The 26,024-nt window shown below is 44.2% G+C and overlaps 1 protein-coding gene and 1 long non-coding RNA gene across 4 annotated transcripts in view; one reads left to right on the top strand and one right to left on the bottom strand.

The window, feature by feature from the left end:
- TRAK1 (trafficking kinesin protein 1) overlaps positions 1 to 12,313 on the bottom strand; it is a 181,724-nt gene extending 169,411 nt beyond the window's left edge. Inside the window, exon 1 of one of the 2 annotated variants that reach the window (XM_076006663.1) lies at positions 12,028 to 12,313. The gene's annotated coding sequence lies outside the window, so the exon portion shown is untranslated. Of the gene's footprint in view, positions 1 to 11,325; positions 11,641 to 12,027 lie in introns of those variants that run through there. The other variant, XM_076006667.1, reaches the window with a different exon arrangement.
- A 14-nt stretch (positions 12,314 to 12,327) lies between these two features.
- Positions 12,328 to 16,375, top strand: LOC105874415 (uncharacterized). 2 transcript variants are annotated; one of them, XR_012921043.1, is made up of 2 exons: positions 12,328 to 12,639; positions 16,005 to 16,375. It is a non-coding gene; the product is annotated as an uncharacterized LOC105874415 (long non-coding RNA). The 2 variants fall into 2 exon arrangements; XR_002222853.2 differs by having other exon boundaries at positions 12,328 to 13,985.
- Positions 16,376 to 26,024: the final 9,649 nt, after the last annotated feature.

The raw sequence follows: 26,024 nt of genomic DNA, 5'->3' as shown, positions 1-26,024 counted from the left end.
AAATCTGGGATCTCTCACTCTCTGTCTGGGCAACACATCCTGACCTCTGGGAAGAGCCAAATGGATATGATATATGAGACTTATTCACAGGGGAAAAACAAAGAAGGCCACATTTCAAAACTTGCTCTTGGTAACACACAATAGCATGATGTGTATGTGAGCCTGCAGTATTGAGGCTAACAAATTATTTGATTCTATCCCTGTCTAACAGGTAAGTATATCAACAGCAATCCCAGGACTAGCTAAAAGCAGGACAATCATTAACTTTTTCTACTGTTAAACACTGTTACACCTTAAAACACGGTGTTTTATTCCTTGTTAATACCATAAATAAGTTATGTAAAAACACTGACAATTTCCTGCTTGGATTTATAACACCAATACTACTGTTGCCGTAAGTTAAACCGTGCAAAATTCACAAAAATTGAAATACAACATTTACAGTATTTTAAGGACTATCATAAATACTTTTTATACATTATTCCCTTTTGTTGGAATGTTTAATATATACAGAGAAGAATCCTCTCCAACATATATTTATATACATAATATATATGTATAATGTATAAAACACTGAAAGCATTAATACAATTGCTGTTTCAGCCTTTAGCCTTCCAACCTTGTCCTTTCACTCTTTTTAGGTCACACATCCAGGTCAAGTCGCCCTTTCTCAAGACTGAGAGATTCCTCCTTGGCTCCACTTTCAGGCCCACGACAATGCCCTGGCATGCCATCTGGGAGCCAGAGGCAAAAGGAAAAACCAGTAATATTGATCCTGCCTCTAATTAAAACTTTAGTTAATTTGTTCATCATATTTTTTTTGCATTTATGGTTGTTAAAGCAGTGAATTAAAATATTATTTATCTCAATTACTGGGTTTTTTTTAACCTCCCTTAAATTTTATACCCTAGGCAAGCGCTTCAGTGACTTCGCCCTAGTCCAGGCCCTTGCCCATGATAATAACTATATACCCTGGGCAAACCAAGGGAAGGAAGACTAAATAGCCAGGCTTCATTAACTACCCCAAACACTGGGCTATAGATGCATGCCTTAAGGATCATCTAGAAGCGAGGGGGGTGTATACACGGCACAGTGAAATTCTGTGGAAGAAATATTGTACATCATGTTGCATTACCAACTAATTAAGAATTGATAAATTAACTGGAAGCTTTTTATCTTACACATTGAATTCCATTAATTTTTACTTATAAACACACATTATACAGTCAATACCCCTCGAGGGTAAGCACTAATCTGACCTCTACCAACATAGGATAATTGTGCCTATTTTTGAACTTCATGTAAATGGAATCACGCATGTGTCTGGACTCTTTTGCTCAACATTTTGTCTGCAACATTCACCCATTTGCTATATGTATTAGTGCTTCATTTTTATTGCTGAGTGGTATTCCATGGTACGGTTATACCACAGTGTGTTTATATGGTCACCTGTTGATACACATTTGGGATTTTTTCCAGTCTGGAGTAATCATGAGAAAAGCTGCTGTGAACTAAGCCCGTAAGTATCATTTCTGTTGAGTATATAACCAGGAGGGGACCACTGAGCCACATGGCGTATGTTCAGCTTTGGGAAATATTAAGTTTTCCATGTGGTTGTTCCTTCTTTGGATGTGGTACATGAGCCTTCCAGTTGTTCCACCTCCTCACCAGCACTTGGTATTGTCTGATTTCTTATTTTATCTATTCTCATGGGGGCTGCAGAGGTACCTTTGCTAAAACAGGCAATTTTCATGTCTCTCCAATTTTACCGTGATTCTATGACTCTAATAATATAAACTGTAAAACCTCAAGTATGATGTATAAGAATCACAAGAAAGTACAGTAAAATCTTTAATCCAGAGCTCACTAATTTCAGAAATACATAAATATGAACACCCGTGAGATGATCTTGGCAAGGAAAACTGCAAAGATGTTTATAAGGCTAAGCCAGTGTCTCCTCAGAAAAACAGATAACCAAGTTATACAATTATGATTATCTACACACCTACTATGTATAAAAAAACTCAAAGGACTATCTTTTTTTTTTTGAGACAGAGTCTCACTCTGTTGCTCGGGCTAGAGTGCCGTGGCATCAGCCTAGCTCATAGCAACCTCAAACTCCTGGGCTCAAGCGCTCCTCCTGCCTCAGCCTCCTGAGTAGTCTACAGGCATGTGCCACCATGCCCAGCTAATTTTTTCTATATATATTTTTAGTTGGCCAATTAATTTCTTTCTATTTATAGTAGAGACGAGGTCTCACTCTTGCTCAGGCTGGTTTCAAACTCCTGACCTCGAGCAATCCTTCTGCCTCAGCTCCCCAGAGTGCTAGGATTATAGGCGTGAGCCATGGCCTCAAAGATATTTTAGCCCTTATCTCACTTGGCCTCTCAAAGCAGAGTAATCCTGTGAACCCCACCCTTCATTATAAGAACACTCTCTCCCCTCCCCTCACTGGTCTTCTCCCAATCTCTGGTCATTCCTCTGCAAGTTCTTCTACACAAGACGGCACTACTGTCTACACCCTGTCCAAACCCTAATCTCAAACTCAGATCTCTCTTCCAAGTGCCAGGCCCAAATGTCTCAGTGCCCTAAACATCTCCACTTGGAAATCTCACAAGCACATCAAACCCAAACAGGCCTTCCAGGTCCTCGGCCCTGGGACAGCTCGGGTTACAGTTGTCCAACCCGGAAACCTCAGCCTCGTCCCTGACTCTGCCCCCTTTATAATCCTGCCACCACCTCCTCAACAGCAAGCCTTATCTCCTAAACATCGTTCAAGCCCACACACGTCTTTCCATCCACACCATCAGTCACTACCCCAGTTGTGGTCACCACCGTGAGTCAAGCCAGAGCTTCCATGGCAGGCCTCGGTTGCTGTGGAGGTGGGTGAGGCCCAGTATCACACACTGGCCTAGGACATGTTTACCAGCCACCTCTCCTGATGACACCCTGCCCAGCCACAAGCCTCCTCTTTGGAAAATCCACAAAGTGCATTCCTTTTCTGCCTTACTGACCAAATGTGGATGCAACTTCTGAATTTGTGGGGGCAATTCTCAAATCTTGAGATTATCACTCTTTGCCATGCTGCCTCTTGCCAAATAGAGAATTCAGTGTAAAGAATAAAAATCTGCTTATAAGATAACCAGACTTCCAGGAATATTGATCTTCTTTACCCCCAAATGAGCGTCATTTCTCTTCTAACATCAAGAGACTTGGCCCAGCTACAAGTTTTTCAAGTTAGCATTCAATAGTTATGAAAACATTCCCTTCATGCTAAAGTAATTTCTTTTATTTTTTATTTTTTTATTTTTTGAGACAGAGTCTCGCTTTGTTGCCCAGGCTCGAGTGAGTGTCGTGGCGTCAGCCTAGCTCACAGCAACCTCAAACTCCTGGGCTCCAGCAATCCTCCTGCCTCAGCCTCCCAAGTAGCTGGGACTACAGGCATGCGCCACCATCCCCGGCTAATTTTTTCTATATATATTAGTTGGCCAATTAATTTCTTTCTATTTATAGTAGAGACGAGGGTCTCGCTCTTGCTCAGGTTAGTCTCGAACTCCTGAGCTCAAACGATCCGCCCGCCTCGGCCTCCCAGAGAGCTAGGATTACAGGCGTGAGCCACAAGAATTTCTTTTAATAATACAAAATCCTTTCCTATCTTTCAACTATAGTATAAACACACCTGCTGTACCAGTCAACATTTTAGTCTATTTTGCCAATGACTTGTCACACCTTTTATTCACTGTTGTAATATAACTTCTGCTTGTTTTCTCAAATATATAACACCAAACTGCATTTCTTCCACAAGAAACCTTTTTGTCCCTTGTGTCCAAATATCAAGGCCAAAGAAATTTTTCTAATGTCTTGGGACAATTGTAAAGTTAACCCTTTCTCCTCGAAGTCAAATCAGGGAAGTCAGTTGTCAGCTGAGCAAAAACCATAGCCCTCATGAATGCCTTAGGCCACAGGGGTATTAGTGTCAAATAGATGAAGGCCACCACATTCTCCATGGGGCGTGGCACAGAATACCTGCCCTAAAATTATTTGTAGACGAATGGGTCATAAGCAGTTTAATAACAACAATAATAACGGTTAACACAAAATGCTTCCTCTGAGCCAAGCATAGGTACTAATTCATGTAATCCTCTTAATAACTATATGAGGTTATCACATAAAGTAATGATTCAGGGACTGGCTGTTATAAACAGGACTATTTACCGAGTTCAAGACATCTAAGCATCAATCTTACAAGGAAAAAAAAGGAACATGGCTTCAAACACATCAACAGTGTGCTACATTTTCTCCAGACTATTAAATCTGAAGGTCTTTATTTTTTAACTAATGAATGAAAACAAAGCTACACCTCACTCAGGTATAGAATTTATAGCAGAACTGTACAATTCCCATAGTATTCAGCATTTTACTTAAAGCATATTCTATATACAAAAGTTAGAACAAAATACCCACTGTCCGGGTGATACTCTCTCCTCTATGAAAGCCAGCAAACCAACTGTCTCAGAAATCCTGCATCCAAATGTAACACTCACAGACACAGTACCAATGAGTCATACACATAACAAATTTGCTCATTTCCCCCTTCTCCACCTTTCCTCTAGATCATTATAGTGCTATTCCTGAATCATAGGTTTGGTTTTTTATTTGTTTAGTGTTTTTAATTCCCTGGCACAAAGCTTACCAATCCCACCTTCACAATATGAAAAGAATCTGCCTGCCTCTTTAGCATAAGCAACCTCCAGTTTTCTTCCCAGGTTTGAAATTCTGCAGGGTAGGCAAGGCCCATATCTTTGGACCTCTCATTTAATTAAAAAAAAAAAAATGGCCCTTGATATTATAACTGTGTTGGCAGATCTCTTCAAATATCAGACCTCCAAACACCCTAACTCAAAGTCCAACAGCCAAATCAAATTTACTGTTAGAAGCCTATATTCAGAATCACCCACTGTATTGTAATACTGAGTCACCTTTCTTTCTTCTGGAAGTCTGATGTACCACATCCAAAGAATCACTTGGAAAACTTAATACTTATGACCCAGAGAACCTCTCCTGGGCATATGTTCAACAGAAGTGATACTTATAGATTTAGTTCATAGCAGCTTTACTCACGATTACCCCAAACTATTAACAGAAAAGAACTTAATGCCCATCAACAGGTGACCATATAAACAAATTATGGTATAGCCATACAATGGAATATTATTCAGCAATAAAAAGGAATAAAGCATTATTACATGCATCAAATGAACATTCCAGACAAAATGTTGAGCGAAAGAGACCAGACACAAAAGTACACACTGTGATTCCATTTACATGAAGTTCAAAAACAGGCACAATTATCCTATTTGACAGAGTTCAGACTGGTGGTTTACCTATGAGGGGTATTAACAGCACAAGGTGTGTATGCAGGTAAAAGTTAAAGGAGCTAAATATGTAAGAAAATAAAAAGTTATGGTTAACCTGTCAACTCTTAGATGGTAATGCAACATGACGTAAAGTATTTTTGTTCCACACATTGCATCAGGGACCAAAAGTCAGGCAGAAACAGAAACATGAGCATTGTCCTCTTCCCACTGCTATTCTCCACCCAGCACACATGGCCACTTGGTTCCAGCATGAATCCGGACTCTCAATCCCTTTGGCATGAACAGCCGAGCCATCCATAGTCACTGTCTCCGGACTTTCTCATCACACTGAGGACAATCAATGCTCCTGCTCTCCAAGAAACAGTTTCCCAATGGTCCCCACATAAGCATAAATTCAAGGGCGGTTTCTGCACTCCAGGCTTAAATTCCTGACACAATGATTCAGGTGAAACCAAACCACTTCTAACATTACAGAGAGATATTTTCTTTTTTGGCCATACCCCAAACTGGAAGTTCTGTGATCGGGAGGCAAGGCTGCACTGGATCATGTCTGTCCTATTTTTTATAAAACTTAAAAACTGAGAGTTCGTGGGATGTTAGCATCAAAAATGTACTGACCCACAGAGTATGTCGTTGATGTTAAAGAACTGCCTGATCATGTCTAACCTCTGCTCAAAAAAAAAAAAAAAAAAAAAAAAAAGAACTGCCTGGAAGGATATTTTGATTCTACCTACACAACCAGAGGAACGGATGGAGAACTTCTAAAATCCCACAGTTCCCCACATGCATAGATGCTTTCCGTCTCCGAACTTGGAGAGAGAAGGAAGAAAAAAGATCCTATGTCCCTACTGTAATTAATACCCATTTTAAGTGACATAAACCTTCATCCCTGTAATGGAATGTGGGATGTGCTAATAGCTAATTTGTGTGAACATAAGTCAGTAGACAGTGGCAGTTTTTAATCAACACAATTATGTCATCTAGTATCTAAGTCTAGCCATTAAAAAGGAATGCAGTAAGAGTGAAGTGCTCTGAATGGTATGCTAAAGAGATAATTTTCAGAAAAATGTCAAGCCACTTAATCCACATATTCAGTTATTTTCAGCTAATTTGTAAAAGGGAAAAAAAAGATTTTATAGTCTCCTGAAAGCCCACAGAATGGTTCTACTTAACATTCAAATCCCAATAATTTATATTCCAGTGGTTCCTTCATTTACTAATACACCTATTTCCCCTCAATACTGGAACATTCTTTTCAGATGTTAATACAAAATCCATTTCCTCTGGGTAGATTATCTTCTGCTTCTGAATGTCCTGGTATATTATAAAGTCTAGAACTAGCAGAGAGTCTGGAAATACTCTAAGCTCCAAGATTCTCAAACTGGTTTACATGTACTTACACTTAAGGGGAGCCCTGAGAACCCCAGGGAAAATAAAGCACATCATCCTCAAGCAAGTTGTGACTCAGAGAGCAATTTAAAGCATTTTTCTATTAAAACAAGATGAGGCCGGTCACAGTGGCTCACACCTGTAATCCCAGCACTTTGGGAGGCCGAGGTGGGAGGATCTCTCAAGGCCAGGAGTTCCAGACCAGTCTGGGTAAGATAGGGAGAACCCCATCTCTACAAAAAAAAATTTTTTTAAATTAGCCAGAGGTGGTGGCAGGTGCCTATAGTCCTAGCCCAGGACTTGGGACTGGGGAGGCAGAGACAGGAGGATCATTTGAGTACAGGAGTTCAAGGCTGCAGTGAGCTATATGACTGCACTATGGCATTCCATGGCACTCCACCCTGGCCAACAGAGTAAGACTTTGTCTCTAAAAAAATGTTTTTTAATTAAAAGTTTTTTTAAAATACCCAAGATGAATCCTGCATTCTATTCTTCATCAAATGAACAACTGAGTTAACACTGAAGAGTATAGGCTTGTGCTGGAAACATTACAATGAGCTCCCAAATCACCCTTTCCAGGGTTCCTTTGCCCTGAAGGTTACGGGGCTTAAGTTTAAGCATCAATATAAAAGGCTGTGAGTGGCCACCTGAGAAGTCATTGACATTTGTTAGTCTTCATCTAACGGATTTAGTGCTTCTCAGAAAAGCTCTGACCACTGAACAGGTGAGGCTAAGAGTAGTCCCTCCTAGAATGCTGGACCGGAAGTCCAAACAAGAATTTCAAGAGCTCTTCTTCCACCCTACTCTACCCTCTTCCACCTCAGGTGCACTATTAACAATCATATAATTAAATGAATTTCTCAATGAATGATACCACACAGCTCTGCATAAAACATTTATCAAAGCCTTCATTTAAACAGCTGCACATCATTTGGTGTATGTAGCTCAGAGACATCCAGATTTACACATATGCTATTATTTGCTATGTCTTCACTGAAACATTTGAACTTTTCAACACTGAAAGTGGCCTCCATTTGGATATACCTAAGAAGGCAAGTCAGAATACAGAACGTTTGTTCAGAAAAAAGAGGAAAAAAGAGGGGTGAGGAGCCAGAAAACCCATCCAACAGTGTTATCTCTATCCAACAGACACTAACCCAAAACATAAAATCTAATAGCCAACATAAGCCCTGGGCTTCATGTGGAAACAGTTCTCCCCCAACATCTCCATCTTCTACAAGGAACATCCTTTTGTCCTCCTGATGAAAATCACTGTGCATACCAAACACAGATGAGTCATACAGATCAGGGTCCATGTTCGAAACCAAGGGTCACAGAATCATATATTTGAAGAAGCTGGCCACTGTAACATCACCCCCAAGTTTATCAAACTTCCCAACCATATAGCATTAAACTGCAGCAAGCACAAAATAGCAGCAATCCTCAGTGAGATTAAATGAACTCTTCACCCTGCAATGCCTTTCTCTCACTTCAGCACTAAAAGAGAAAAAACAGAACTGTCCCTTGTAGGAAAAGTGGCCACCTGCCTGCTTGCCCTCTTTGCCTCTCCTCTGAGAGGCAATCACATCTATGAAAACACCAACAGCTCCTGGAGAAAAGAAAGCCCAAAGTCTGTTCCCCACCCTGGGGGCACTTGGTCAAGAAGAGGAGCCCAGATGGTTAATTCAAGAATCATCTAGCAAGGCCGGGCGCGGTGGCTCCCGCCTATAATCCTAGCACTCTGGGAGGCCAAGGCGGGCGGATTGCTCAAGGTAGGGAGTTCGAAACCAGCCTGAGGGAGACCGTCTCTACTAAAAATAGAAAAGAAATTAATTGACCAACTAAAAGTATATATACAAAAAAAAAATTAGCCGGGCATGGTGGTACATGCCTGTAGTCCCAGCTACTTGGGAGGCTGAGGCAGGAGGATTGCTTGAGCCCAGGGGTTTGAGCACTCACTCTAGCCTGGGCAACAAAAGTGAGACTGTCTCCAAAAAAAAAAAAAAAAAGAATCATCTAGCAATCACAGAGGCCTGCCCACTTCATGCAAGGTCAGGGGCAGGGGCTCAGAATGCAATAATGCAATGACAGACAAAAAGTCTACTTTAGAGGGCAAAACCTTAAGACGCTGTTAGTTTGGAAACCAAAAGTTTAGGAACTCCTTTCAATGTGAATAATGCTCTATTATTTTCCAAGCCTTTTTACACTATCTAATTTGATCCTCACAATAAACCTATAAAAAGCTAATTACTATTTTAATATCTTCTTTATTTTCTCCGTTGGTGCTCAAGAAGTTTACCAAATCACAAACCTAATCATGTTGGAATGAAACCTGAAAATCCTCCCATGTCACTGTGTCAAACTTTTACAAATACTTTCTTTTTTTTTTTTGAGACAGAGTCTCACTTTTGTAGCCCTGGCCAGAGTGAGTGCCATGGTGTCAGCCTAGCTCACAGCAACCTCAAACTCCTGGGCTCAAGCAATCCTCCTGCCTCAGCTTCCCAAGTAGCTGGGACTACAGGCATGCGCCACCATGCCCGGCTACTTTTTTGTATATATATTTTTAGTTGGTCAATTAATTTCTTTCTATTTTTTTTTTCAGTAGAGACAGGGTCTCACTCAGGATGGTTTCAAACTCCCAACCTCAAGCAATCCGCCCGCCTCGGCCTCCCAGAATGCTAGGATTACAGGTGTGAGCCACCGCACCCGGTCAACAAATACTTTCATTTAAAACACTGTCTAGGCCAGGCATGGTGGCTCATGCCAGTAATCCTAGTACCCTGGGAGGCCGGCAAAAGGATCACTCAAGGTCAGGAGTTCAAGATCAGCCTGAGCAAGAATGAGACCCCTTCTCTACTAAAAATGGAAAGAAATTAGCTGGACAACTAAAAATATATATATAAAAAAAATTAGCCAGGCATGGTGGCCCATGCCTGTAGTCCCAGCTACTCGAGAGGCTGAGGCAAGAGGATTACTTGAGCCCAGGAGTTTGAGATTGCTGTGAGCTAGACTGACGCCACGGCACTCACTCTAGGCTGGGCAAAAAAGGGAGACTCTGTCTCAAACAAAACAAAAAAACAGAACAAAACAAAACACTGTCTCCTTAAACCTTACAACAGTTAGGTCTGGGGGTTTTGTAGGGGGAAAGGATAAATCCCAGAGAGGGGAAAGCCAGGTCAGGTTAAATAAGGTCACACACAGCCATAGAGAGCCAGAGAGAGAGATGGGAATTTGAATCCAAGTTGCCCAACCCCAAGGCCCGTGGGCGTCTCAACTCACCAGAGAGGCGCAGCAGAAGCAATAGAAGCAACACAGCCAGGGCGCAGACACCCTCAACCAAGTGCTGGGATGGGAAACTGGTCCCTGGGGCATCAAACAGGAAACAGCTGGTGCTGAGGCCAAGCTGAAACCCAACTCTTGCCAAACCTGCTGCACTCAGACGAGGGCTTTCTAACCGGCTCACCGTGGCGGTGCGGGAGGTGCCATCTGTCACCCCAGGTCCAACTCTCTGAACCTACCAGTCAAGTTCCTTGCCTGCCATCATCCCCTCCTCCTCCACGCAAACCCTGAGAGACCCCCTCCAGGGCAGACTCCAGGGCAGATCAGCACTCAGTCGGACCACCTCCCTCTTTGCAGCTCTAGTTCTGGTAGTTGGCAATTGGAAAGGGCCCTGGAGCTATTAGAGTTTCCCTGTGGTTACTTCCCAGATAACCAAAAGACCCTGCAGGAAAATGTACCAGTCCTGGCTACACCCTCGCAGATAATATTGACGAGGCTTACGCATTTGTCTGAAGCAAAACAAAGTTCTGGTGAAGCATATGAAGGGAAAAAAAAAAAAAAAATCAGAGGCCTAAACACTCATCCTTTGGGAGGCTCTCAAAGCGGAAGCTAATTTCAGCGCGTGAACGAGTGCAGGGAAGGGTTCTAAAAGAGGGAGCTTAAACGGGCAAGGGACACTCAGTGCCAGCCCCAAAAGCAGGCGGACACGTGACGCCTTCCCAAGGCACAACTTTACAAAAGAGGAGACAATACATTCCATTATATTTGTTTTTACCTGCAAGAGGCCGACCCTGCAGATCAGAAATGAATCTCATGTGAAAAAAAGTGACACATGAGAATTTAAAATCTCATGTGGAAAAAAAGTGACAAAAGTTAACCTTTTAATTCTCAGGATGGAAAGGGGAGCTCTAAACGGCATCTGCCTGGTCCCTGACACACTACACGTCATTTTCATCAAGTTTTGCGGGTGAGAGGGAATCCAGGTGCTGCCCGCGCTCTGGTCTGGCTCAGTTCCGGGCTCCCTGAAGGTCGCCTCACTGTCACCTCGGCGTGCCTCTGCCCGGAATCCAGGCCAAGCAGCGTGGCCGACACGGTGCCCAAAGGGCACCTTTCGGGTCCCCAAGGGCCTCCTGCAGGTGCGGCTGATGCAGGAGGAGGGCTGTCCACCCAGGGTCCCGGCCGCTCCCGCCGCCACCGTATCACGCGCCGACACTCCCGCAACACGCGCGTCCCTCGCCATCCCCGGGCCCGAGGCGCGAGCAAGCGGACCCAGGCTTACCCGCAAGAGGCGCACGGGGCGCGGCCCCGCAGCAGGCGCGGTCCCGGCCCGGCGCTCGGTCTCCCGGCCGCCTCCTCCGCGTCGTCCTCCGCCCGGCCCCCGCCGCCCGGCGGCTCCGGTTCCCTGCGCTGCAGCCGGCCGGGCGGCGCCGGGCACACGCGGCGGGGCTCGGCTCCGGCGCCGCCTGCTCCTGCCGCCCGCCCGCCCGCCGACCGGGGCGCTGCGGCTCGGGGTCCGGGACGCGGAGGTCGCGCGGGTGCTCGAGACTCTTGCGGGCGCCGGGGCTGCGCTCGGGCTCCCCGCGCTCCCTGCCGCGCGGGCCCTCTCCGGGGGCGCCTGGCTCGCGCGGCGCGGGCGTCACGGGCCGGGGGTGCGCGGGGGCGGCGGGCGCGGGGGCCCCGGGGCGGCGGGCGGGGGCGCTCCTGCGGACGCGGGCTCCGATGCGGGCGCCGCGGCGCGGCCTCTCGCCATGGCTCCCCGCGAGCGGGCGCTCGCACCTCCCTCCGCGCTGCCGTCACCGCCCGACGCGCGCCGGGCCCTCCCCTCGGCCGGCTCCGCCCGCCGCCGCCCCGCGCCGCCACCTGCGGGCCGCCCTCCAGGATGCCCGCCGGGCGCGCCCGAGCCGCCCGAGGCCGCGCCCCTCCTGCCTGCCAGGCGGCCGCCCCTGCAGTTTTACCGCCGCCGCCGGGCACGGAGAAGTACCTGCGAAACACTTGATCGGAGAAAGCTCATCCCTTCCCGCCGCGAGCGCTTGTTTTCTCGTAGCACTTCTCGGGGTCCTTCCAGTGCCAACCTCAGGGGAGGCTGGGACTCCGCAGCCCTGTCCCGCGCCCCTGGGCTGTTCGTGGTGGGCGCCGTGGAAGTCCCCGCGGCCCTGCCCTTCAGGGAAGGCTGGCTTCCAGGAAAGCAGCCCTTACTTAGGCTTCAACGGAGGGAGGCTGGAGCCGGGGGAGCGGCGACAATGGAACCAGTAGTCTGAGCAAAGTGACACCAAAGGGTGACACGGGGAAGGACAAAAAGGGGAATCAGGAAAGGATCCAGGAAGTAAGCGCCCACAAGCCGCTCTATTATGCAAATTACTTGTGGACGGTTTAACGGGGAACTACCCACATGAGCTCATTTCCAGTTGACGCTGCTGAGTCTACTGCTGGGGCCTAGCCTTTGCTCGGCGGTCACAGAGGCCGTTGGCAGGACTTGGAGAAGACTCAGACTAGAACCAAAGGTGCAAGGAAACTAAATTCTACAAAACCTGCTTTTCCAACACCGGCGGAGGACTTGAAGAGATCATCTCGTGTATGACAAAGATTGGCTCAGGCAAGAATCATCAGTCGATGCTAACTCTATAGGGGATGTTATTGGGGAGCAGATACGTGCCTGGGTTAATGTGTCTCCCCATAGATGGTTTAGATCGATTAGTAGCAAGAGGGAAATGTTAGCTCTATAAAGGGCCAGGAAGACAGCACCTTGACCAGGTGATCAAAATTAATATCAGCAGTGAGAGCAGATGGGGACCATGTCCACATCACCTGTGCAGTAGTCCCAGGAGTGCATAACCTGAATCTAACGATGATGATTAAAAGGGGGCAGGGGCTATATTCTGCAGAAAATGTCAGTGTCATTAAAGTCAAAAGAAAGCTTGGCAAATGTTAGCTTAAAGAGTGCTAAAGAGTCAAAATAACTAAATGCCGTACCTGATCCTAGACTGGAGGAGAGGAAATGTCATAATGGACGTTCCAATTGACAAAAGCAGAATGAATAAAGTATTGGATCAATGTTAAATTTACTCATGTCGATAACCTGTACTATGGTTATGTACAAGAATATCTCAGGAAATAAAACACTGAAGTCTTATCAAAAGAGAAAGGATCATGATGTATGCAGCTTAGCTTTGAGTGATTCACGGGAGGAAAAATATCTTGATGGCAAAAATGGTAAAGCAAATGGACAAAATATTATCAGTGAATCTGTCTGTGCACATGGTGTACTAGAACATTTCTAAGTGTGAACTTATTTCCAAATAAAAAGATTCTGAAAAACCATCAACTGAAAGGATGAGGTGGGGTGGGAGAAAGGCAGGGATGTGGTTTTAAAAGGGCAACACAAGAGATCCTTGTAGTTTTGGAACTGTTAAGTATCTTGACTGTGGTGGTACAGGTGATAAAATTATATAAACTTAATACACACACAAATGAGTACAAGTAAAGGTGGAGAAATCCGAATAAGATAGGTGAATTGCATTAATGTCAACATCCTAGTTATGATATCATGCTAAAGTTTTGCAAAATGTAATCTTTGGGGGAAACTAGGCAAAGTGTATTATTACTTCTTACAACTAAATGTGAATCTACAATTATCTCAATAAAAAGTTCAATTACAAAAGAAATCATCACATATCTACCATGGCTGCCTGGGAGTATGCTGCACCTGTCTCGTAGTGGATCTAGAATAGATATGGTACTGTTACCAACAGCGAAGGAGTTTAAGTGAAAAAACTATTTGAAGTATAACTGGCAGATTCAGTTACCTTCCAATTATGTAACTTAGAGAATCCTAGAGCTGGGAGCTCTTTGAGATCATCTAGTCCAACCTTGTCATTTTCAGGAAACTGTGGGCAGATAAGTAGTGCATGACTACAGGAGCATCAAATTAGTGGTAGACCCGTAAGTACAACTCTTGTCTGCTGAATATATTGGAATCCCTTTGCACCTTCACCAGCTGCCTGTCACTGCCTATATCCATGAGATTCAGTCAAGGCTGGCACAGAATTTCTAAGTCATTCATTCATTCATTGGAGTCCCTGACTGTCCTGTGGTGCCAGGTGACAGGCACGTGGACCCTGCCCCTGATGAAAAGGGGCTGATTTCCCACTCCCAGCTGGAAGGAAGCAGGTGGCAGCCGGGGCCCCAGTGAGTGCCCCAGCTGTGGGCCTGCCCAAGCTCCTGAGCTACTTGGAGTATATGACGACCTACTGCCGCTGGAAGCCAACAGTACTGAGACCTGGGAGGGAAGCAGGACAGGTACACAGAAGAAAAAACAGCAATTGCCCCAGCAGGTCCTAGCCTTATGCAATATCATACAGAGGTCTCTGTACCAGAAGCAACTGGCTCCCCTTGGGCTACAGATACCCACTGTATTCTTTACTTTTGTCAAATCGAATCAAAGTCAACTTATGTTTATTGGCATTTACCAGGCCCTGAGTTAGGAACTGTGGGAAAATACAAGAAAGAATATCTGATCCCTAACCTTTAGGAACCCAAACTACAGCCACAGACCTGAAATGGAAATGTGGAAAATGGCCCAACAAAAGGAATTAAGATGCTAACTGTGTTAGTTTAGGTTCCCCCTGAAAGCATCATGGGAGAAGGACTCACAGGCAGGTCATTTCTTTTGGGAAGTGATGCCATGGAGGAGTGGGGCAGTAAAAGGAATTGGGACCAGAAAGAGTGAAACAGGGAGGGAGAGAAAGCCTATCCAGGACTGTGTAAACTCTGAGCAACGGGGGCTTAGTCCCCCTGAGCCCCTCTGCAGAAATGCATAGAATGCAAGATGGAAGGAGCTCCTGTCTCACATTGGCCAAGTGGATGCTGAGCAAAAAAGCGAACTAAGATATGACACAGGACATACACGAAAGACACCTGACTCACCAGCAAAAACATATCCTGTGGGTAGGATTTTTGCCTGTTTTATTCATTGCTACAGTCCCAGCACCAAGAACAGTGCCTGACTCAGAATCAATGCCTAATAAATAGATAAAGAATGAATGAATGGCCAGGCGTGGTAGCCTGTGATCCTAGCACTCTGGGAGGCTGAGGCGGGAGGATCGCTCAAGGTTAGGAGTTCAACACCAACCTGAGCAAGAGCAAGACCCCATCTCTACTAAATAATACAAAGAAATTAATTGGCCAACTAAAAATATATAGAAAAAATTAGCCGAGCATGGTGGTGTGTGCCTGTAGTCCCAGCTACCCGGGAGGCTGAGGCAGGAGGATCACTCGAGCCCAGGAGTTTGAGGTTGCTGTGAGCTAGGCTGACACCACGGCACTCACTCTAGCCTGGGCAACAAAGTGAGACTCTGTCTCAAAAAAAAAAAAAAAGAATGAAACACTAAGTCAGGTCAACAATAGAAAAGGTATTAAAAATAGGCGCATAAGAAATTTCTCACAAAACACAAAATCTTAACAATTTTATGTGTGGGTTGTTGTTTGTTGTTTGGGTTTTCTGTTTGGGTTTTTGTTTTGGTTTTTGGACTAGGCTAGGGTGATAGAATGGTCAGGCAAACAAGGACATTCCTGGCCCTAGTGGCCCTTTCTGTCCAGGAGAGGAGTCAGATAATATGATACACACATACATGTTCAATTAGCTTGTGAAAAGTGCTATGAAGAAAAGGATGCAGGTGCTACAGGTAGTGGGGGTATGATAGAGTAGCTGGCCTGGGAGGATCTGTCTAAGGAGGTAACACTTAAGCTGAGACTCAGAAGAGGAACAGAAACCAGCCTTACAAAGGCGAGGGACAGCCTCAGACCCAGAGGCAGGAGACCCGAAAGACTTTCTATGGCTGGAGCCATGGTGGGGTTTCAGGGAAGAGCCAGATCACAGGCCTTGATGGATTTGATAAGGAGTAAGAGGTTCAGGTAAGAAAGTGATGTGGACAAAATCACATTTTCAAAAATTCCTTCCAGCTGCTGTGTGGAGGAAGCACTCAAGTGGATAATCAAGAACAGCCAGCGGCTGGCCATGGAGGATACGAAGAAGACCACACCACTTAAGGGCCAGCCAGGGAGGCTTAGCGCCCATGGCTTCCCCTTCCCCACTTCCACTGCCACCAGTAATCCTTCAGTAATACGCTAAAACCCCACTGTAACATCAGCAGGCCCCAACATGACAATTGGTAGAATGTAGGGTTACATAACTGAAGGTTAATCAAAACCAATATTGCTCAGACAATCTTACAGATACCGTGGGGAGGGGAAAGGAAAAATGTTTTCTATTAATTAATAGATGTATAGGAAATAGATCCATTATTACGAATAAAGCATCAGTTTGAACTGAACTGAAAGCACCCCAAATGATTGTAAGGTACTCACCTATACATACTGCAAGAAAACAACTGGAACCTGCCACCGTTCCAGAACAAGAGCAAAGGTCCAATCATGTCACATCCACATTTCACATCATCATGGATATTTTATCCCAGGTTTTTTTTGTTTTTTTTTTTTTTCTAGTTTTATCCCAGGTTTTAATCTCACGTTTATGGAGCACAGAGTATGCACCAAGCACCCATGCTAAGTGCTTTTTAGTAACATCAGCTCCTTAATCCTCACAGCAGCTCTGTGGGTTAGCTACTATTATCTGCAGTTTATAGATGAGAAAACTGAGCCCCAGTTAATTAGTCAAACACTATTGACAAAGTCAGAATTCAATCCAGGGTTCTACCTCCATATGACTGATTAAACACTTTGTTTTGTCTCCCTGCAAAGTCAAGGAGAGTCAACCTCAGCCTGAGAGGATGGGAAGAATGGAGAGGGGAGGACTGGAGTGGAAAAAGAATTCTAGGAATGAGACATGAAGCCTTGTGTTTCTAATGCAGACCCATTGCTCATGGAATTCTTAGAAGGAAAACGTGGATTAATACCAATAACTTCTTTATTGCATCTAGTCTTCTGCCTTCAATCCATTTGCCTTCCCAAAACAAACCAGATGCTAATTCCCTTGTGCTGTAAACTTGTCAATAACTCCCTAATGACCTACAGCTGCAGCCCAAACTCCTTCACTCAGGGTACAGAGTTCTCCCCGGCCCTCAGCCATCTCCTCCACCACCCTTTTCTCCAACTATTCTGAACCACTGAGATGCCCTAGCTCGGGGACCTGGGACTCAAATGCCTACAGAAGCCAGGCAGGTGGCATCAAAGTGTGAGGAGAAGCAGGTAGGGAAAAGAGCAATATGGAGTCTGTCTGCTCTGTCTTTATGGGGTGACCACTACTGGGCTCCAGCAAGTTTTGTGATGTCTGAATGCAAACCCAATGTTGTCTCATCGCCTGGATTTTCAAGAGAAGTCAGAAATCTGGATTATAACTAAAATCTATCTGCTTTAAATTTTGGAAAATAAAAAAAAAAAAATCAACATGGAAGAGCCTGAAAATAACCTGGCCACAGGTAAGATCCAGCTCCAGAGCAAGGGACTATGACTTTGGGTTTCCTTGTTGTCCTCTTCAGCGCTCTGTGCCAGCTGGTGCCATTGCCTGCAATAGTTTCTGGTCCTATCTCCCCCTTTTTCTGCCAACTCTTCCTTAATCTTCAGGTCTCCATTTGGATGTTTCTTCCTTTAAGAAGCCACACACCCCCTATCTTGGACTGAAACACCTGTACTCTCTCTCCATCCCCACCATAATTCTCAGCATGAGATGTTAGAATTGCCTCTTTCCTTGTCTCTTTCTTCCATTGGATTCTGAGCTCCTTGTTCACCGCTGTGAATCTGGCACCTAACACACAGTAGGTCCACAATGAATATGAATGAATGAACATTTTTGAATTCTTAACCACTTACTCCCATGGTCAGGCCCTAGACAAGGTGTGATCATGACTCCAAACCCTCCACAATCTCGATTTCATACATCTCACTTTATGACCACCACCTCGCCTCTTACTAGCTCACTCCTCCTGGTATTCCATCCCCAACGATCTCATGCTTCTAGGACCTATAGTTCACTTTCCACTGTCTCTCACACTCCTAATACCCTCTCTGATTTCCTTACTAATCTTAAATTCCATGGTCAATCATTATAATAACTACCTTACACCCTCCCTCAATAAACACAACTCTCTTCTTCATACTCACTTGGCAAGACAAGCCCAAAACAATCCAACTTCCTACCTATTCTACACCTGGGCCCACACCACTGAATATATTAATAGCTGGTGACAACAGTGATCATGCAGATGGGTCTCACTTTAAATTCATAACCATCAGCCCCGTTTGGGTGGTTTTTTTTTTTTTTTTTTTTTTTTTTTTGAGACAGAGTCTTGCTTTGTTGCCTAGGCTAGAGTGAGTGCCGTGGCGTCAGCCTAGCTCACAGCAACCTCAAACTCCTGGGCTCAAGCGATCCTTCTGTCTCAGCCTCCCAAGTAGCTGGGACTACAGGCATGTGCCACAATGCCCGGCTAATTTTTTCTATATATATTAGTTGGCCAATTAGTTTCTTTCTATTTATAGTAGAGACGGGGTCTCGCTCTTGCTCAGGCTGGTTTCGAACTCCCGACCTCGAGCAATCCGCCCGCCTCGGCCTCCCAGAGAGCTAGGATTACAGGCGTGAGCCACCGCGCCCGGCCCAGGGTGGGTTTTAATGCTACTGGAAAATTAACAATTCTCTAATCCAGGCCCTCTCCAACTCTCCCTGAAAACTGTAACACACATTTTCTACTTACATCCAAATTCCAACAACTCCTTCCCCATCTTCACTGTCAGATAATGGCCTTGTTTCTTATGTCACTGAGGAAATGGAAGCAATCAAAAGAACCTCTACAAGCTCCCACCACTACATCTACCCACCTACCTGTGACTGGGACCAAAACCTCTACTGATCTTACTGAAACTAGTGATGAATCATCCCTGCTCCCATCAACAGCCAACTCCTCCCATGTGAAGTAAACCCCATTCCTTCTCACCCACTGCATTGGGCTAAATGGTAGCCCTCCCATCCCAAATGTATTTCATGTCCTAATATCCGGAATCTGTGACAGCGACCTTATTTGGAAAAAAGGACCTTGCAGATGTAATTAAATTAACGATCTTGAAATGAGATCATCCTAGATTATCTGGGGAGGCCCTAAATCAGAAAACATGTGTCCTTATAAGAGAAAGGCAGAGGGAGATTTGAGTCAGACAGAATGATAGGAGAAGCCCACAGAGCAGAAAGCAATATGAAGGCAGAACAGTGAGAGATGTGGCCACATGCCAAGGAAAACTAACAGCTGCCAGGAGCTGGAAGAGGCAAGGAACCGACTCTTCCCTAGAGTCTCCAGAGGGAGTGCCTTAATGCCAACACCTTGATTTCACATTTCTGGCTTCCAGAATTGTGAGAGACTAGGTTTCTGTTGTTTTAAGTTTGTGGTGATTTGTTATGGAAGCCCTAGGAAAGTAATACACCTGCTCAGGGACATCACCACAATAATAATTCTCCTTACTCTCTTCCACCATCAGTTCTTTTTTTTTTTTTTTTTTTGAGACAGAGTCTCACTTTGTTGCCCAGGCTAGAGTGAGTGCCGTGGCATTAGCCTAGCTCACAGCAACCTCAATCTCCTGGGCTCAAGCAATCCTCCTGCCTCAGCCTCCCGAGTTGCTGGGACTACAGGCATGCGCCACCATGCCCAGCTAATTTTTTCTGTATATATTAGTTGGTCAATTAATTTCTTTCTATTTATAGTAGAGACGAGGGTCTCGCTCTTGCTCAGGCTGGTTTCGAACTCCTGACCTCGAGCAATCCGCCCTCCTCGGCCTCCCAAAGTGCTAGGATTACAGGCGTGAGCCACCGCACCTGGCCCACCATCGGTTCTTCACTGAGGCATTCTCACCTGCACACAAGCGCGTTGTTGTTCCTTCCACGTTGAACAGAAGAAAAAACTCTCTTGACTTCGCTTCCACATCCAGATGCCGTTTCTGTGTTCTCCTTTATAGCAAATCTCCTTGAAAGACTTGTTTACTGCCACAGTCTCAATTCTTCGCCATTTTTTCCTTAAACCCATTCCAGCCAGGCTTTCATTCAGACCACTCCACCCAAACAGCCCTTCTCAAGGTCACCATTGACCTCCATATTGCCACAGTGAGTGTTCATTCTCCGTTCTTTTTTTAATATTTTTTTGAGACCGAGTCTCGCTCTGTTGCCCAGGCTGGAGTACAGTGGTGTGATCATAGCTCACTGCAACCTCAAACTCCTGGGCTCAAGTAATCCTCCTGCCTTAGCCTCCCCAGTAGCTAGCTGGACTACAGGTAGGTGCAACACCATGCCTGGCTAGTTTTTTAATTGTTATTTTGTAGAGATGCTCAGGCTGGTCTTGAATCCCTGGCCTCCAGCGATACTCCTGCCTTGGCCTCCCAAAGTGCTGGGATTACAGACGTGAGCCACTGCACCCAGCCTGTTCTTCTTTGACTTGACCTCTCAGCAGCATTTGACACAATTTCTGTGACCTTTCTCCTGGAAACATTTTCTTCACTTGGCCACTAGGAAATTGTACCGTATACTCACTTCTTAATGATCTCATCTAATCTCGAGGTTTTAAACACCATCTATACATGGATAACTCCAAATTTATACTTACAGCCCAGACTTTCCTCCTAAACTCCAGACTCATATAAACAAACTTGCTACTTGACACTGCCATTTGCATGTCTAATAGGCATCTCAATCTTATTATGCCCAAAACTGAACCGCTGGTCTCCTCCCAAGTTCTACTCTTGCATAGTCTCCTAGATTTCAGTTGCTCAAGCCAAAACCCTGTAATCATCTTTGACTTCTCTGTTTTTTCCACTCAACATCCAATCTATCAGGAAATCCTATCGGTTCAGCTTTCAAAAATATAACCCAGAATCTACTTCACACCACTACTTCCATCCTGGTCCAAGCCACCATCATCTCTCATGGATGCCCTCAAACAACTCCTAAATTCTTACTTGGTCCCCTGCTGTCTGCCGCCTACCTCAGTCCATTGTGAATACAGGAGCCAATGATCTTGTAAAATATTAGTCATAACATGGCTCTCCTCTGTTCAAAAGCCTCCAATGGTTCCCCATCCCTCCTGGAATATCAGCAAAAGTCTTTACAATGGCCCATAAGACCTACATGATCTACTCTGACCTCCCTGACCTCATCTTCCTCTTCAACTCACTCCCTTCACTCCATAGGCACAATGGTGCCCTTGTTGTTCCTTAAACATGCCAGGGACACTCTTGCCTCCGAACTTTTGCACTAGCTATTCCCTTTGCCTGGAATGCTCTTTCTCTGCTTATTCTTAAGACTCCTCCCCTTCTCTCACTGAGGCCTCTTTGCACCATCTCATTAACACTACCACTCTTTCCCCCTGGCACTCCTGATGCCCCTTAGTCTGCTCTTTTTTTTATTATTTAGCCCATTTAAATATATAATTTATTTATTTATTAGTGTTTATTTTCTGTTTCCTACCTCTTGAATCACAAGATAGTCTTATTCCTAGATATATTCTCTGTACAATATCTAGACCGTAGTAGTTGCTCAATAAAACATTTGTTGAGCAACTTTTGTTGCTCAAAGTCAACATTTGTTGACTCGATCAGTGCTTCAGGATCTAGCCAAAGATCCATATGACTCGGAATGTACTCACTAATTAATATTTTATTGCTTTTTGGGGAGTGGAGAGTATAGTAATTCTCTTTTTTCATCTCAGAGTTAAGCAAGTTTGAGGATATGTTCTGAACATCCTTCGTTTCCCTCCCACAACCCACTATAAAAGTGACTATATCAAAACCTTACTAGATCCTGTTGGTTTTCAAGATATACAATATTATCCTTGGAGTAATGAATATCCCATGTTAGTTTGTCATTATGGTATATATGTTCATATTGGCTGCTTCCTCTCTCCAAGTTCTAGGATTCCTTGGTTTCATTGCATGACTATTGACATCCATCAAACCTCAGGCTTTCATGGACTTTGAGCTCATCTAATCCTCTTTCTAAGCTAGAGTCTCTATTTTTGTTTATTTCAGCATAATATAGGGGTACAAATGTTTAGGTTACATATATTGCCCTTGCCCCCCTCACCCCTGGGGTCAGAGCTTCAAGCGTGTCCATCTCCCAGACGGTGTACATTGCACTCATTATGTATGTATATACCCATCCCCTCCTCCCCCTCCCACCTGCCCAATACCCGATAAATGTTATTCCTGTATGTCCACTTAGGTGTTGATCTGTGAAACCAATTTGCTGGTGAGTTCATGTTGTGCTTCTAAGCTAGAGTCTTAATCAGTTTATCCTATTGGGAAAATAACTCTGCTATTTTAATTCTTTAGTTGCTCTTATCTAACTCTTTTCAAATTCATATTCCTTTCTAAGTTTCTGTTACTCGATATTTTAAGTGTAGTTAACATGCTTCTAGCTGTCTGCTTCCTAGTGTCACGTGTGTATGTTTTTGTTCTGCTTTCCCCACACAAGGATTCTTCACCCAGGATCCATGGAGGTTCAAGGGTGGGCAACAAGGAACATATTCATTAGCGTGGACTAAACTGAGGCAATAAGTAAACCTAAAATGTAATGCCACAACCCAGTGCTTCAGTTTTTGCTCAAGTAACAGTCCAGAGTGACTCTAGTTTGGTGGAGGAGCTCTCTTCCATATATTCCTTCAAGAACTTGGGCAAAGCATGGCTTTGCCATCTTAGGTCACCTTGGTATGGTTATGCAGATCAGGAGATGAGGGAAACAGCACAGAAGAGCACATGGGAGAGACTTGATGAGCCAGGCCTGGCAGGGGCACACATCACTTCCACTCAAATTTCACTGGTTAGAAGTCTTAGTCACATGACCAAACTTAGCTGCAAGGGAGGCTGGGTAATGTAGTCTAGCCGAGCAATCAGGAAGAGGGGGAGAATAGGTTTTGGTGCTGAACATTTTCTGCCAAAGGGAGTCTGCGAAACAGGCACATACACTCCAAATATATTTTTATTCAATTGATTTCGTGTTATTTTTGAAAACATATTGTAAAACTGCTTTATGAGTTCAGATGACAAGGTTATTGTTTTGTTTTACTTTATGTTTCACTAGGAAGCATGAGGCTACGTGATTGGCCTAGCTGGGTCATGTGACTATTAGGACTGGGGTTTAGGACCTGTTACCAAGGAAGATGCCACTAGATGTGGTCAGGCAAGGTACAAACATCACACCACACCACGTGACAGCATCTGAAATAGTTACTTGCAGATAAAAACTGAGAAAACTCTATTGTTGGGGGACACTGCTGGTATTCTGCCCATGTCCCCCTCAGGTTTGCAGCTGTAGTGCAGCCAGCACCAGCTGCCAGCACCTGCATCTCTTTTCCTGACCACATCCTCTGACTACTGAAGCCTGCACAGCTCCATGCAGATCTGGAAGGTCTGAAGCACTGGAGATCTCTTCCAGAAGTCCCCGTTCCCTTGTCCCTTCGGGCAAAACATGTTCTATGCTGGCTCCCAGACTTCCTTCATGAGATTAAGCTCCAGTTACTTTTGTTTGATAAAACATCCTTCACTTGCTACCTTCTTTTTCTGTCTCACTTCTCTGCCCCCCTACACATGCTTCCTGGGATCACTCCCAAATAATTGCTTGTAAATCTCAGAGGTTACTTTTGGGGGAGGCCAAACGAACACACCTCTCCTGTCATTACTATTATGCATATTGGTCAGTGTTTAGCTTAGCACAAGTCTATGTTGGCAACCATCAAAGCAAAGAAAGAGCCTCTAAGGAAACTTCTTAGTTGCTGTGATGATGCCACACTGAGAGATGGGTGAGGGGAGGCAGGGTCAGTGTTTCTGTGCTGCAAGGACTGTGAAAAGAAAACAGAAGTAACAATGTTGCACCGCTCAGCCCCAGCGAGTAGAATGTTCTCCTCCTGGTGTTACTAAATTTATGGCATTTAGCAAAACAAAGCAGTTAACCCAAGATAGACTCCTGTTTCTCTGACTGGGCCTTGGGAATAAATAAGCCAGTAAGAAATAATCGTCATGTAGGTTATAAGGACTTGGCAAAAATGAAGCTGACTTAGCCAAGGGAATGTGGCGGGGGGACCATATTTATTCCTCCAAAACCCACCCTACATGGACTAATGAAATCGAGGACTCAGCAAGCAGGCTCTTGAAGGAAGGTACCAGGCCTGTATGTTAGCTGAGTGGACAAAAAAGGACTTTCAGGAATGGGAATGAAGTGCTCACACCTGTCACTTTATTTTAATCATTGAATGTGACAGAACAGAAAAGTTATCCTATCCCATGTGGCATGACGTTTTTGCAAACAAAAGCACAAAAGCAAGAACAAAGTACAGGAACACCTATATCTGATCATCTTGGACGTGCTGCCGAGACGGTGGATATTTCTCCTGACTAGAACTCAAATTTGAATTTGCTTTCATTCGGAAGCCTTGTCTGAAGCATCCTTCAAGGCTGCACAACATCTTGCCAAAAAGAAATGACACAGTTTGGAGAAACTTGATGAAGTCATTGTTTCCTTACCCCTATCTCTCATTGCAAAAGTTTGTTGGATAGAACATATTTTGTTCATTCTTTTTCTCCCTCCTCAACAGGTTTGAAAATGTTACAACCTATTTCTATTTTTTAATGTATTTACCCTTAAATTCTTAATAATTTTATATTTCTTTATCAAAATAATACATTAATCTTACTTAAGGATGTACTCTGGGAAAACAAATAAAAATAATCTGAATACAGAAGCTAAAAGATCACCAAAGCTAAAAGATGCAAAACACACTGCTACAAGATAAGCCTGAATTATCTTGTAGTGCCAGAAAGTAAAGAAATGCTAAAACAAAAACCTAACCCACCATCATGGGGTTTATGTCAAAGGGGAACAGGAGTTAACTGAAAAAGTTTCTAATGGCCAAAGCTGGAATAATTTGAGCAACAAAGTAAATAAGATAGGATTGGGTTATAGCCCAAAGTAAAAAAATAAATATGCATGAATCCATATTGACATAAATAATGAGTGAATAAATAAATACCTGGGAAAGAAGAGAAAAATCTCACATGCAGAATTCCAAATAAAGTATGTAGATCTCCACTCTCAAGAGGTAGAGCATAAATCTAATTTTGTAAGTGTGGGCTGTGCATAGTGACTTCCTTCCAAAGAGTATAGTATGGAAAGGAGGGGAAGAAAAGAGTAACTACACAGTGGAGAACTCTCACAAACACTACCTCAGCCAGATGATCAAGGCTGGCATCAACAGCACTAAGTCACGTTGATAGCATGTTCCCTTGATGTGACGTGATGGGAATGGCACTTTATCTCTGTGTTCTTCCTCCCTAAAACCTATTGAGCAGAACTGATGGGATACTAAACAAATAAACAAATAAAAAAACAAAGAAACAAAAATCCCCAAAACCCATAGCCCAAGTCTAATGATAAGAAAAAGATCAGACAAATCCCAATTGAGAGACAGTCTAAAAATAACCTGATAAGTACTCCTCAAAACCGACAAGATCATCAAAAACTAGGAAAGTCATAGAAACTATCATAGCCAAGAAGAGCCCAAGAGACAAGATGACTAAATGTAATGTGGTATCCTGGATGGAATCCTGGAATAAAAAAAGAAATTCAATAAAAACTAAGTAAATCTGAATCAAATGTGGACTTTAGTTAATAATAATGTATCAGTACTTGTTCATCAATTATGACAAATATACCATATTAATGTGAGATGTTAATATTGGGGAAACTGGGTGAGGGGCACATAGGAACAATTTGTACTCTCTGTAAAATTTTTTTATGAATCTAAAATTATTCTAATGTGAGAAGTTTATTTAAAAATGGTGGTAAACAGGCCGGGCGCGGTGGCTCACGCCTGTAATCCTAGCACTCTGGGAGGCTGAGGCGGGCGGATTGCTCAAGGTCAGGAGTTCAAAACCAGCCTGAGCGAGACCCCGTCTCTACCATAAAAATAGAAAGAAATTAATTGGCCAACTAATATATAT

The sequence above is a fragment of the Microcebus murinus genome, chromosome 1, assembly GCF_040939455.1.
Source record: "Microcebus murinus isolate Inina chromosome 1, M.murinus_Inina_mat1.0, whole genome shotgun sequence".
NCBI lineage: Eukaryota > Metazoa > Chordata > Mammalia > Primates > Cheirogaleidae > Microcebus > Microcebus murinus.
The sequence above is the reverse complement of the archived record's forward strand: the minus strand, read 5'-3'. Positions and strand labels throughout refer to the sequence as shown.